Source organism: Aptenodytes patagonicus, chromosome 6 (genome assembly GCF_965638725.1).
Source record: "Aptenodytes patagonicus chromosome 6, bAptPat1.pri.cur, whole genome shotgun sequence".
NCBI lineage: Eukaryota > Metazoa > Chordata > Aves > Sphenisciformes > Spheniscidae > Aptenodytes > Aptenodytes patagonicus.
This window is the reverse complement of record NC_134954.1, coordinates 5,160,521-5,176,180: the sequence shown is the minus strand read 5'-3', so window position 1 is coordinate 5,176,180 and position 15,660 is coordinate 5,160,521. Positions and strand designations below refer to the sequence as shown.

The window sequence follows — 15,660 nt, the reverse complement described above, 5'->3', positions numbered from 1 at the left end:
TCAACTGAAGGGCTCTGGGAAACAAAAATGAGAGGCTGCCTTCTGAGCACAGGTACGGTGTTAAGGATAAGCAAATCAGCTTTAAAGATAACACAGCAGCCTCTGTAACAGTCAGTATGTTTTAAACTTTCACCTCAGGATCTCAGTTAAATTAGCAAAAGTGAATATGGAAAACCAAAAGTAAGTATTGTACTGTTATGTTCATTTTCAAGATGAATTTCAAGCACAGCTGTATCCTGTAGCAGAAATTGTTTGTAGCAAACACCTAAGGCCTGTTTTACATGACGTGGAGTCAGGAGGTCCAACTTAGGAAGAGGCTCTGGTAGTTTCTGATCCAATTACAAAAGCATTTTAGTTTGTAGAGTACTCACCAATAAATATATGGTTTTGTGAAAATATTAGAACATGTTCATCATTTTCCTTCTGTGTTTGCCAAGAAGTCAAACTCTTGGAAAATGCTTCCAGAGATAACTATAGCTGCTCAAACTCTGATAGGCAGCAATATTAACATAAATGTTTCTAAAATGAGATGCACCCTTTAAAAGGATTTTTCAAATTCCTATTAACATACAGGAAATGAATTTAATGTGTATTTTAGTATTTTACCTTCAGCTTGTCCCTGTGTCTCAACTTGCTAGAGACAAATTTGAAAAATATTTAAGCTGTTACTCTGCCTCTGAAAACGCTACGTCATTATTTGACAAATAAGGTTCAAAATATTATAGAAAGCTAACGTATTGGAAGTCAGAGAGCTTGGCACAGGTAACTAACTGCAATGCTTCTCAATTTTATTTCTTTTAAATCCAAGAGCAATCTCCTTGTCTAAAAAAAAAAATAGTTAATATAATCTGCAGCATGGGCAGAATGGTTTTCTTTAACAAAAAGAATATTAACCTGAACTGAATCTTCAATTACTACATTTATTTTCCCTCATTTTACTTTGTTTCTTATACAAGAAGGTTTGTTTGAAAAGAAAAAACACATAGTCGTTTTACTGTGTCCTATTGACCACAAGCTGAGAAAAAGCACTGGCTTACAGTATTTTGTAACCCAACGAACATTCATTTAGAAATTAAAAAACCCAGTGACTTCGAATTGGAAGGCATAAAGCAAGGTGGTCAGTAGACATCAGATCCTTTCATAATAGTGCAGAAATATGTCTAGACAAAAAAGTTAAAAGGCCTGAGAAAGCTCAATCAATCCTTTAAAGTCAACATTTATGAATTGTAGACACATACTGGAATACCAATGAATGTATCTATATGTATTTATCTTATTCATCATCAATGAGTAAGTAAGTTAAGAAATTGTTAAACAACACTGAATTCACTGTAACATTCTCAACGATCTTTATGTTGTCATGGCAAGAAAATTTCTAAGAAAAATCACTGATTCTTAATTTTTTTTTAATGGTATGTAATACCTGGGGTGAATAAATGGAAAAGAAAATCAGCAAGTTAAGGGCTTTTCACAGCATTTATATAATAATACAACACCAATTAAAATGCCTAGTATTTTCTTTATATTTTGACTGTTGATGGGTATACTTTAAATATAAATATTAACAATAGCTATAAGATATAAATTGTGATATATGAAGAGTAAAATAGTCGGTACCCTGATCGTACAAATGCCTGCACCGTACAGGGTCAAAACTGCATTGTAATGCTGAAGTTTGATATTAATTTTTTTTAAATCATCACAATTAAGAAAGCATTTGCATTTTTAAAAAATTCTTTTCTGTAGTGACATTGTCAAATATCAAGGTTTCTCATTAAAACATTTATTTTTGTATCTAGCATCCTTGGTTAGTTTTTATTTAAGAAACCAGATGCCACTTACACAGTTAAGACAAGTATTGGCAGAGTCCCCATAAAATATGTGCAACACTTCAAATATAAATGTGCTTTAATAACCACTAGAAATAGAAAGACGTTATAAAAAAGATGCAAAATGCTCCTTTATATGTTGTCCCAAATATAAAAGACTGACAATGCATTCTGAAAAGCTTTCTGTTCAAGAAAAGATATTATTTTACATCAAACAACATGGTGAGGAGTGAAGTTGTCTGAATGTGAAGGTTTAAATACATGTATTTATATATGTATGTATATATTTAAATTATCCTGTTACCCAAAATAGTTCCCTGACACCCTTTTTTTGTTAAATTGCAATAAAAATATTAATGAAATAACACCTTTATCTAACCAAAATATTTATAAGCCATAGTGTTCCGAAATGGTAATTCGGCCACTGTTACTACTGAAACACCACCTGGCCTTCTGCGCAAGAAACGAACACAATCTTTTCAACACATCAGCAAAAAACTTCAAGACGAATGGATTTTAAGACTGTATTTAAAGTTTTTAAAAAACTCCAATAACACCAGGCGATAGACAAAACCAAAGGATATAGTACAAAAATGTTAGAACAAAACACTAGCCCTTACATAGCATATTTTAAAATTAATTTTATTGTGAACTAGAACTGTGTTCTGTGAATATGGAAGACTGAGACCCTCCACACCTTTCCTGACACTCTGGGGGGGGTGGGGTGGGGTGGTGTGTTACTAAAGTTTACAATTATAAGATTTTGGATCAAAACAAGAAAATCACTGTAACTGCAACTGGTTTAACTAAACCTGTATTAGTGTAATACAAATAAAGCTTTAATAACCTTAGATGTTTTCATCCGCATGTGAAATAAATATGCTTGTCATGCCTAAAATACTTCCTGTGGTTAGGCATTACAGCACGTTACTCTGAACCTACAGTCCCCCATAGGCACAACGTATAATGCTTTAAGCACTGGTTCAAAGGTTACTCAGGATGTCAAAATCAGAAATTTGATTAATCCCAGACACACAGTCTGAAATGAAGGTGACAACCCTGATTGTCCTCCCTTTTTAACATATTTTTTTCCCCCCACTGTGAATGAGCAAGCATCTCTCGAGAAAACCGAGAATGTTTTGCACTCAGAAGAGCAGAGTCGCGCGCAGCCCATCAGCTTGGACTGCCAGTGCCGCCACCGAGCGCGTTTGCCCATCCTTGCTTCCCGGTCTTCCTTCAGCGCCTGATCTACATCAAGATTTACGTGAGGAACTGCTTACATAGTAACCATAACAACAATTTTGCAAAGAATACTGTAAAACACTTTATGCTGACCCATGAGACCATTTTTACTAGTTAAAAAACCCAGCACAGATTTGGTGATTGTTACTCAAATTTGCACCCTTTTTCTTGGATTTAAACAATACAGAAGAATAAGAACTATTGAGCAGAAGTCTCCTCAAGTCAAAAGATATAATTAACTGGGTGAATCCCTCAAGAAACTAGAGTTTATCATACTCTCTTGTCAAATTCCAACTTTTGGAAACAAATTACTAGCATGTTCAATGCAGTTGTTTTAAAAATGCAACTGCCCAATCTGATAAGGCAGAAAGAAAAAAATTTATCTTTATATGAGACTATTAGCCATACCTTATCGGATATTGGAGACTTTGCACTGAAAATTCTGCACCCAATATTGTTTCTTCTGATTCCTAAGAAAAACTTCTGTTCTATATTTTAAGTTCTATTACCTGCTTTAATTTTGATAATTAACAGATTGCAAACAAACAACTATCTCAATATTCCTGAAATTCTGATATAAAGAATTGCCTATAAAGATCTTGTTGAATGATATTTCTGTTTTAGAACAAGAAAATATATTCTAGAGTCTACACAGAGACAGCGCATAACAAATTCAACCAACAATAAATGCAAGGAGTTAAGACTGTCTTACTGGATACAAGTCTTTCATTTGAAAGACTTAACTCTGCAATACACATGTATTTCAGTTCTGTTCTCATGCAATTCTGGGCACTACTAACTTGCAACAGCTGATAATGCCCAGAACTTCCTTAGAGACTTTATGATAGCAGAAGGAAACTTAATAAATGTTTCAACGTGCCTTTTGGATTCATATTTGAGACATTTATGAAGTAAACCCTGAACTTCCATTTCATCACCGAACTGATGCTGAATAGTCCACCTCACTTGTAACAGGTCATTTGCAAGTAAAAGATTATTTCAAATTAAGGACTATCACACCAATTGCTTTTATAGGATAATCAGGAGAGCAACAGATTATTCTTCTTGTTCATTCTTCAATTAAATCACATTTATTTTGTTAAATGGCAAAATTGATGAAAACTTGAATATTAAAAAAATTTGGCTTCTGTTGCTATACACATTGCACGATATATTTGAAAAAAAAGGCATAATCACAACACAAAATTTAAGACTTTTTTTTTATTCTTCTATATGCTATGGATGTCAAAGCACAGGCAGCTATCACTGCTGGACAAACAGCAGGCGTTTCTACTGTTCTACTATTCACAGCTCACGTTACACCAAATCATCAACACGGTCAATCTCCAGAAGTGCCCTGCCCACCAGAAACTAATTCTAGTCACAAAAACAAATGTCAGAAACAGAAGAGATGTCAGCAAATAGGCATGAGTTGATCCTATCTAGGCTTAAGCCTTATCTTTTCCAGAGTTTCACACTTGAAGCATCATTTTGAAAGATCTAATCACCTTGTAGTGAAAAGCAAAGAAGCTTGAGAGTATTACACACCAAATTGCTTTAAGCAATTCAGAGAGAGATGCTTGAGGAGTGATTTAATAGTCAAATAATACAACTTATAGCCCATGCAGATCCATAGGTTTGAGTAAAGGATGCCCAAGATAACAGCTGCAACTGGGCCACCGTTTCTCTCCTCCTTCAAGAAACGAAACAAAAGGAGAGAGGGCACATATTAGCTTGCAATATTAAATTCACACTTCTAATCATGCACATAAGACTCCATTAGCAAGCAAGAAGGTGATTAAATAATGGGGTCTTAGAGCCTTGCACTGCATTTCTGCGGGGAGGCGGCAGGCGCTGGGTCGGTGCTCCCGCGGGGCCCGGGGACATCACTTGCCCACGCAGCAGCTGGCACTGGAGCCACGCAGGCCGCCATGGAAATCGGGACAAACTCCAGCCAACAAAGCATTCCGCCCTGTAAGCGGAGTTAGGGTTCTTTTGAAACAGACGGGCTCTAGAGAAGCTGCTGCACTGAATATTATAGAGTTGTTTATTGTCTGGCTGGTTTGAAACCCAGGGATTATTTGCCAGCATTTAGTTGTTTCTGTCACATCAGGTTTCATCAAAAGGAAAGCAAAATGAAAGCCACTGGAATACATATATACTTTTTTCTTTACTAAACCAGTCCTAAATTCAGAACTTAATTTGCTATTGTGTACAATGCTTTGCAGCAGAATGTCTGTCCTGGCAAGACCAACAGCATAACCAACATCTTAAGCCTGAAGCTGAACAGCTAACACAGCCATCTTCTATACAAGAATCCTCTAAATTTTGCCTATCTTGTTATCAAGTAAAATTTGTCTAGTGTTTTTCTCATTTTATGCATCTGCAATACAATGCTGTCACCCTTGGACATGCACAACACACTCTTTGAGGCTTTTCCCTGTAACAGTGGTCAGCTCAAAGCTCCCTTCCCCAGATCTTTTTCACACATTCTCAGCACTTCAAATACTAAAATACAGTTACCAGATGCATGCTCTAGAAGAGCAGACAGGAAGAGGTGAAAAAACCAACATCGTTAGTGACAACAATTCATCATTTAGAATATTTCAGTGGAAATAGCAAAAAAAAAACCCCAAACAACAAACCAAAGATGACAACTGTTTCCCAAAGAAAGCACACAGGTGAAAGGACATACTCGACATCATTGGAATTAGAAGTTCCAGCTACATCCGTCTAACAGATAATTCAGAACTGCTCTTCTGAATACGACATGTGAACCTCCAGCCAAACTCACTGCAAACGCAAGCAGACCACTCCACAAAGCAGCATACGGATTTCACAGAAACACCAGAGAGATTGATCTGGCTGTGGCACAGCAAGCCTTGTTCGACAGCAAAGCAAAACTTACGCAGCCAGCTGGCAGTGCAAATGAGCCATCCATTTAGTCTTCACCTACACACTGCCCTCTAATCATCAAGATCAGATGTAAGGACAACTTGAAACAGGCCATCCTGTCAGTGTAATAATAATACCTGTAGAATGTGTGTGAAGTGTGCATTTTTTGCTCCTCTGCATGAAATTCGGCATAAGGAAGAAAAATCAACCGGTCATCTTACAGGGTGAGCGAAACAGACAAAATCTCCACATGGGGTTTTAGTTCTGCTTGTACTACGTGCCACAGAAGTGTTACATCAAACACACTCACTTGATTTTTCCTCCTCTCTGAAGTAATGGCCTTAGTTTTAGGTTAGATAATAGGATTTGCAAGAGAGTTTCTGTAAGCTTCAGGAAGAATTTATCAAGCTCCCAAACTGTGGAAGTCTGACTGGTAGAAATATACAATTAGGTCCCTGATAAATACTGATGCTGCTAGATAAAAGAAGGTGAGTAGTAGCAATGGTATTACAAAGCAGTGTGTCTGTATTTCTTTTTCATGCTAGCTTTAGTTGTGTTAAAGAAGAATCTAGAATATTTCAGTTGAATAGCGTACAATTTTCAGTACCACTATCTGCCCTGGCACTAGTGAATGTGGTACCCATACAAAAAAAACAGACTATACAAACACTTACATACCCATTAAAAAAACAAACACTTCTCATTTCCAAAAAAGTCTTACTTTTGTAGAAGCTTTGTTGTAGAAGATAATCACAGCCAAGCGATACTCTCTTTTCAAAACAGTGAGGAGCATACAGCTAACCAAAACGTAGAGAGCCCTGATCTGGATGAAAAGACTGGTCTGTGCCAAGAGGAGAGCCCTTAACGGATGCCTCGGATATAATCATTTCATGTCCAAGCATACACAAAGATAATCCTGGCTTTGATTTTCCCAGCCTTTGAAAGGTGTGAAAGACAGGAAGTCTACGCTTAGCAGAGCCAAGGTTCAGGTATTATGTCGTAGTTTGTAGCAAACTCATTGTGGGATTTCCTCTTTTTCTTGAAACAGTGTTTTCTGCAGCCAACAAACTGCTCACTCAAAGGCTGTTAGCTTAGGCCCTCACAAATGCAGGACTGCTAAGATCATCTCATGTAGACAGCACCATTTTATACAGCTTAATTGCTTCACTGCATCTTCTGTATTATCATTGGGAGCTGGTGGAGGAGCTCGCCAAGCCACTCTCCATCATTTATCAGCAGTCCTGGTTAATGGGGGAGGTCACGGACGACTGGAGGCTTGCCAATGTGACGCCCATCTACACGAAGGGCCGGAAGGAGGATCCGGGGAACTACAGGCCTGTCAGCCTGACCTCGGTGCCGGGGAAGATTACGGAGCGGTTCATCTTGAGGGTGCTCACAAGGCATGAGCGGGACAACCAGGGGATCAGGCCCAGCCAGCACGGGTTCATGAGAGGCAGGTCCTGCTTGACCAACCTGATCTCCTTCTATGAGCAGGTGACCCGCCTAGCGGATGAGGGAAAGGCTGTGGACATGGTCTGCCTGGACTTCAGTAAAGCCTTTGACACTGTCTCACACAGCATCCTTCTAGAAAAGCTGGCGGCTCATGGCTTAGACAGGTGTACTCTGCGCTGGGTCAAAAACTGGCTGGACGGCCGGGCCCAGAGAGTTGTGGTGAATGGAGTTAAATCCAGCTGGCAGCCGGTCACGAGCGGTGTTCCCCAGGGCTCAGTTTTGGGGCCGGTCTTGTTCAATATCTTTATCAATGATCTGGATGAGGGGATTGAGTGCACCCTCAGTCAGTTTGCAGACGACACCAAGTTGGGCGGGAGTGTTGATCTGCTCGAGGGTAGGAAGGCTCTGCAGAGGGACCTGGACAGGCTGGATCGATGGGCTGAGGCCAACTGTATGAGGTTCAACAAGGACAAGTGCCGGGTCCTGCACTTCGGCCACAACAACCCCATGCAGTGCTACAGGCTTGGGGAAGAGGGGCTGGAAAGCTGCCCAGTAGAAAAGGACCTGGGGGTGCTGGTTGACAGCCAGCTGAACGTGAGCCGGCAGTGTGCCCAGGCGGCCAAGAAGGCCAATGGCATCCTGGCCTGTGTCAGAACTAGTGTGGCCAGCAGGAGCAGGGAAGTGATCGTGCCCCTGTACTCGGCCCTGGTGAGGCCGCACCTCGAATACTGTGTTCAGTTTTGGGCCCCTCACTACAAGAAGGACGTTGAGGGGCTGGAGCGTGTGCAGAGAAGGGCAACGAGGCTGGTGAGGGGTCTGGAGAACAAGTCTTATGAGGAGCGGCTGAGGGAACTGGGGTTGTTTAGCCTGGAGAAGAGGAGGCTCAGGGGAGACCTCGTCGCGCTCTACAACTCCCTGAAAGGAGGTTGTAGCGAGGTGGGGGTTGGTCTCTTCTCCCAAGTAACAAGCGATAGGACGAGAGGAAATGGCCTCAAGTTGTGCCAGGGGAGGTTTAGATTAGACGTGAGGAAAAATTTCTTTACTGAAAGAGTGGTTGAACATTGGAACAGGCTGCCCAGGGAAGTGGTTGAGTCCCCATCCCTGGAGGTATTTAAAAGACGTGTAGATGAGGCGCTTAGGGACATGGTTTAGTGGGCATGGTGGTGTTGGGTTGACGGTTGGACTCTATGATCTTAGAGGTCTTTTCCAACCTTAATGATTCTATGATCATGTCATTTGATTACAGAACAGATTGCCAGCATCCGTACCTATAGCATTGTCAAAGGAGTAAGAGAAATGCTGTATTCATTGGCCTCAGAGCTCACAGATCTGGCAAGCTCTTCCAATCCTTTTTCTAGGAACTTTTTTGAGTCTGAAGATAGCTTACGTAGTCACCAAAGCTAGGATGTTTGTTCAGTCCCTTCAAACCTTTCTCCTAGGAAATACAGACAGTATAGAGCATCTGTCTCTCTACCCTTAGGTAATCCTCCTGTAGCTCCCAAAAAGGAATTTACTTTTCTCCTCCTGAAATGAAGAGAATGGAAATATGAAAAAAATGTATGGGAAGATGACCACATGTGGAACCCTCCAGTACAGACCTCCTCAAGAGAAGTGCTGTTGATGTCCTTTGGGGGTCCCAGAATGACATCCTTCAAGAAACAGATCAAGATTGTTAAAATAGGTGCGAAAGATTTGTAGTTTATTTATCAATACTACTACGCAACAGTGGTTGCTTGGCTTTCATTTACACCAGTTTCATATAATGTATTTCTTCCATAAATAGTACAGGCCTGCTAACTATGTTATAATGCCAGGATATAATTAAAGTTTACAAACTGCTCTTGGGCATGCTACAGATTACATACAATGTACTACAGTGCTGCATCTGTGGTATGCACCTGACCTACCTTGCTTTTTAATACAAAATACCAATGCTTAAAGTGTTCTATTTGAGAAAATGGGAGTTCTCTCAGTTTATAAACATCCAAACATGTAATTTTAATGCATAACCAACCAGATTTTTTTGATGCATATGGAATTGGAAGAAGTAAACCGGAGGGCAGGGTGAACCTAGAGTTAAATGCCCAGTGTTGCTGTAGTTCTTTCGTATCTTCCAGCCAATCAGTAGTCAAGTCTTAAGATTAGTTTAGCCAACTACCTTCTGATTTATTGAGTTGTACAGAGAATCCTAGGGAAAGGCAGTGCATATTCAACATCATTTTTCCTCCTCTCATACTTTAGAAGGACTAGGAGGCTTCCAGAAAGAGTTGAGGCAAACAAAACACACACAGCAGCCTTTTCACTGTTTTATGTTGCACTAGAAGCCAGACAGGAACTACAATTGAGAAAAAACCTATAAAATGGCAAATATGCTTTTATTCTCTCATCTCCTTCCCTCTGCAAAACGCAGACATGCTATACAGTCTGACAGATTTGGCTTTTAGCACTTATCACTGTCCAATTTTTTCCTACTCAGCTCCAAGCAGACCACATTTAATAGCCTACGCTATTGTTTCTCACACTGCCCTTTAAGTTTCTGTCAATGTATGAAAGAATTTTGTCATGCTATGAAGCAAATTATTCTTCCTGGTGCTGGTGCCAACATTCCTCATCTACAGACTTGAACACAACAAACTGGTGAAGAGGAGAAACGGAAGTCTAACTACTGTTTCTGTGCTGTGCTTTGGAATGGCTGACAAATAAAAAATCAAATTAGCAGGAACTTAGTTGTTGCTAATGAAGTTAGAAGGAAAGTAATATACAACAAACCCAGATACAACTGGATTGTTAGAAGAGCAAGCAAGACCAATCTTGAACGCCGAGTCTCTTGTTTTCTTTTAAAGAAGAGATGATAAAATTGAGAAACACACAAAACCATTCCCTCCGAAAGGTCTGATAATTTGTTTTGGTTAGAAGAGATGGCCAAGACTTAATATGGGTATCTTAATCCGTTCACACATGAGGATTTTTAAACTTAATTTAATCCTGCCTCCAAGTCTCATCTTTGCTGTATCCATATCACCAAAATAACAAACTCTTGTTAAAGTAACAAAAGTTGTTAAAAGCACATTGGTAACATTTTTAGAGTAGAGACCATCAGTCACTGCCTCAGTATAAGCCAAAAGCTTACTGCACACTCAGATCATGTGTTTGCAACAAATAATCAACACTACAATGCAGAAATAAGAGGATACAGACCACTGCTGGACTTGATGCCCTTCAGAAAATAATTAAGGGGGTTAGTTTTATAGCTACTTCCAGCTACCGTTTAGCTGCATACTGAAAATACTACATGAGCGATGACATAAAATAATCTTGCTGCATTTTCCAACCATCTAATAATTCTCCAGAAGTTAATTCTCCTAAGCAAGGCTAAGTTCATTATTAAACTTAAAATGGTTGATACATAAAATCACATATATCTTTCATTCCCAAGTACTGAAAGGGATTTGCTAACCAACTCAAAAAAACCTTGACCTATATAGACGTGCTATTTAACCTATCTTTAGGCTAAGACAGACAGACATCTATTCCTCTTCACAGTAGTAAGAAGAAAGCTAAGAATAACTTCAGTTACAAGAATTTCAGGTAGGCTGTATATTTATCATAATCTAGTAGAAGTCTTTTGTTCAGCTGCAAATAGCAAGGTATCCCTTTCCCTGTTTCTTTAATTTATGTTCATCTATTTCAAGCATCTGCAGTACATCCTTCACTGAAAAAAACTAGAATTGGAGACCACATGTTATTCCACACTCTTTTCTATGCAGTTTCTTCCCCTGGTTGGTTGGTTAGTGCGTATTCACTAGTGTTTAGACATATCTTCCAATTTCATCCTCCAAATGATATTTAGACATTCGTTACTTTCTAAAATTACTTAAGTGACTTGTTTTGCTATTCACATGACCTGTATTTTATTCTCCTGGACTGTTTTTACAGTAAGTTGCACAGATCAAGTAAAGTACGCTGTCAAAAATACAGTGAAGTAAAGCACTAAAAATGAGATCTAAGACAAGGAGTAGAGCAAGAACAAAACAAACAGGAGAAGGAGTTACACAAAATAGAACTGAAAAGGCTTAAAGTTTCTCCTGGCAAAAAGAAGGAATAAATGCAAATGAAATTTCATCACTCTTACACAGTTGCTTACAATTATGAAGTTACTCACAAGTTATGTCCTTACTAGTGTAAAACACGCCTATTCTTGGCAAATATTTTTGTGTGATGTTACAGTACTTGGTTCAATGCTTCTGAATTGTAAAGCTCACAGGGAAGTTCTGGTCCTTTCTGGATCCTAAAAACCAGACCAGGAAAAAAAACCCGAACACAAAGCTCCCCTGCTCAATAGTTAATAAAAGAATACTTACATTTCATTGATTAACATTAAATACTTTAATAAAAAGTCCCTTGTTTGGTATTGCTAATGCGCATGATGACTCGGTAAAAAATGAGCATAAAGATAATATAACAGAGTCACACTAGAAGACTTACTCCTTTTTTCTGAAACCCACCCCCTATTCCTCTTTTTTTAGCTTGACTAAACTGGTTTTAAAAACTAGTTCAACTAAACTGGTTTTGAGTTATTTAGCTGGTATCTTCCTCATTCCCTCAGAGATTGTTCTGCAGCTTAATGCAGTTAGCTGCTAGGAAGATATCCTTGCACTGTGCTATGGTATTCTTCTTCCTTGGTCATTAAACCCTCTAAAAATTCTTTTCTAAGTTGTCAGGTCTTTCAAGTTCTTTAGCTAAATCTATATATAATTTGTAGTTTAAAGTGATTTGATTGTAAAATGAAGCATAATTTATTGCTAGAACCATAGAAACCAGAGCTACAAAGAACCTCAAACAATTATCTCGTCCATCTTCATGCCCTATGGCACAGTCAGTTACCTTTGTCTCATTCACGAGCAACCTCTGTTTAACCTTAAAACCCTTGCAAGGTGAAGGTTCACAAAATTCTTTGCCAATTTATTCCATTACTTATCATTATTAACATCTAACTTAAATTTCCACTGATGAAATAACACCTTTATTTCCTGTTTTATAAACTGTAATAAATTTACATTCCCTTCCTCTTTGCAGCTATTTTTAATGTATTTGAACATTTGTGTGTTATCAGATATCTCCTATAGACCAACTGCCCTGTGCCTCCTACCTCATACTGTATGTTCTTTTCAGTTGTGTTTTCTAGATCCCCACTTAATTCTTACTGCTTTCACCCTCTGGCTCTCCAGACGCTTCCCATCCTTTTTCAAAAGAAGTGCTAAAAACTTGACGCAGTGCTACGTGTAAGGTCTTGCTAGTACTGAACAGCACAGAAGCATGTGTCTGCAGATAACATGCCTATTCACAGATTCACAGTGAGGCAAACGTTACATGACACGACATTGTTCATCCATGTTATGTCATTGGTTATATCTACTAGCATGCAGAACTTCAAACGGAATTACTTCCATCTTTTTTGAGACAGCCTTTCAATTTGCCAAGATAACTCTTAACTCTCATCCTGTGTTCCAGTGTTTCTGCATCCTTCCTGAGCTGGTATCAGGAGGTACTTACATTGCATTACATCATCCAAATTACAAACAAAAGTAGAACTGCACACAGGGCAGACCACTGCATATAATCCATGCTTCAACACATGCTTTTCTAGTTAATTTTACACCCACCTAACAGTTTAATCAATGCCATATTTCCATTGCTTTTTTTAAAATACTGTGCAAGATAGTAGCAAAGACAGCACACTGGTTTCACACACAGCCCAACTCACATGGTTTCTCCCTTATATACACAACTTACACCTCTTTATTCAGACTAGTTTGCTATGACTAACTGTCATAGCAAATCCATACAGCCTTGTTACTTACCTACCTGTAACTTTTCCAGAATTTTATAGTGCGTTTTTCCGGAAATTTAAGCTGCCTGGCTTATATAAAACCTTGGCTTCTTCCATCATCCCAGATGAACACCATGTTTACCCCTTTCTGGCCTACTGCAACCTCATAGAATCATAGAATATCTTGAGTTGGAAGGGACCCATAAGGATCATCGAGTCCAACTCCCTGCTCCTCATAGGGTTACCTAAAACTAAACCATATGACTAAGAGCATCGTCCAGACACTCCTTGAACTCTGACAGGCTTGGTGCCGTGACCACTTCCCTGGGGAGCCTGTTCCAGTGACTGACCACCCTCTCGGTGAAGAACCTCGTCCTAATATCCAGTCTGAACTTCCCCTGATGCTTCTTCATTCCATTTCCTCATGTCCTATTGCTGGTCACCAGAGAGAGGAGATCAGCACCTCCCCCTCCGCTGCCTCCCTTGAGGAAGATGTAGACTGCCCCTCAGCCTTCTCTTCTCCAAGCTGAACAAACCAAGTGACCTCAGCCCCTCCTCGTAAGTCTTCCCCTCGAGACCTTTCACCATCTTGGTCGCCCTCCTCTGGACACACTCTAATAGTTTGATGTCCGTCTTATATTGAGACACCCAAAACTGCACACAGTACTTGAGGTGGGGCTGCACCAGGGCAGCGTAGAGTGGGACAACCATCTCCCTCGACTGGATAGCCATGCTGTACTTGATGCACCCCAGGTCATGGTTGGCCCTTTGGCTGCCAGGGCACACCGTTGACTCATATTCATATTGACTTGCCATCAACCCAAACCCCCAGATGTCTTTCCACAGAGCTGCTCTCCAGCCTCTCATCCCCCAGTTTGTACGTTTAACCAGGATTACCCCATCCCAGGTGCACTTGCTATTGTTAAGTTTCATACGGTTGGCGATTGCCCAGCTCTCTAGTCTATCCAGACCTCTTTATAAGACCTCGCCCATTCTGCCATTACCTGAGACGGCATGGTACTCTGAGCATCACTCCAACAAAATGAACAGAACTTATTATGAACAAGGACATTAAATTTGTCTAAGTTCATTTCCTCCCAATTCTTATCCTTCTGAAGAGTATACTGCATTGTGAAGTTATGCCAATTTCACACTCTGACCCCATCTCCTCTTTCAATGTTATGTATTAATTTGTATTTTTCTTTGACTCTTCCCCTTTTTTCTTCTTGATCAAATTTCTCAAGACAACTAAACTGGTACTATTTCCTTGAGGTTTGGCGTTAGAAGGGCCATCAAGAAATAACCATTTTTAAACCCAGAACTTAAATATACTTTCCTCTTTACAGAGCCTATTTGAAATTATTAATACTTGTTAAGATCTGTATTTATCTCTATTAAAAAAACCTTGAACTAAAATAACAAGAATTAAGCAGTATGTGCTTACTGCCACAGGTAAGCCAGAGAGCTACGGAGACCACTTGCTCAGATCCTAAGATCAGAATCTGACAACAGCGTCTGCTTTAACATATCAAAAATTTCCTGTTGAGCTCATGCTGTGTAAGAGATTTTACATTTCAGTTTATTCAGTTATTAACTTGTTCATCTAAAGAAATAAAGTGGAAATTGAAAAGGAAATCTTTATATTCATCTTCAAATAACTGAAAAAGTAAAAAGTGCTACCTAATGAGTCTTAGTAGCTCCAAAATCCTGAATACCATCAGGATCATAAATCATTTTGGCAAATTATTTAGTTACAAACAGTAATTCCTTTATTAAATAAGACAAATGGGCTTTGTTTTTCCATTTAAAACTGTTGTTAAAGGTATCCAGAAACCTAACTGAATATTTTTTTTCAACCAAATTCTAATTTTCATCCAAACGTTGCTTCACATGAAGTTGATTAAAAAAGTACTAAATAAATGCATCATTCATCCTTTATAGTATCATCAGTCACAGCAATGTGTTAGAAAACTGACTAAATGAACGTTTAAGCTATGTAATTACTTGAATGAATAAAGACAAAAAGTACCAAGTTATGCTGATCTGAATCACCATTTTTCTCTCTGAAAAAACACACTCAAAGCTAGATTTAAATTATTTCAGGTTCATCAAACCTAGGTGCTAGCCACACCTTGTCATGTACTACATGATATAAATGGTACTACATAACCTCTGCCAAGTCACTGAAAGACTTAACAAGTGCAGACATTCACTACCACCTTGCAATGTTCTACCTGTGAACCATATCTGAAATACCTGAGGCTATGATGTCTAATGAATCCTTTGCAGAAGGGACCATATCTGTCCGTACTTAAGCTTGCTAAATGTAACCAACTGCACTAGCAAAACTTCTTGAGCTAATGAAACTCAGACTTTTTGATCAGAGCTGGCTCACGTCCAACCAGCTTTCAG

At 39.2% G+C, this 15,660-nt stretch overlaps 1 protein-coding gene across 2 annotated transcripts in view; it reads right to left on the bottom strand.

Moving 5' to 3' along the window:
• Nucleotides 1-15,660, bottom strand: part of RHBDD1 (rhomboid domain containing 1) — a 55,253-nt gene that overhangs the window by 840 nt on the left and 38,753 nt on the right. The gene's annotated exons all lie outside the window — the stretch shown is intronic.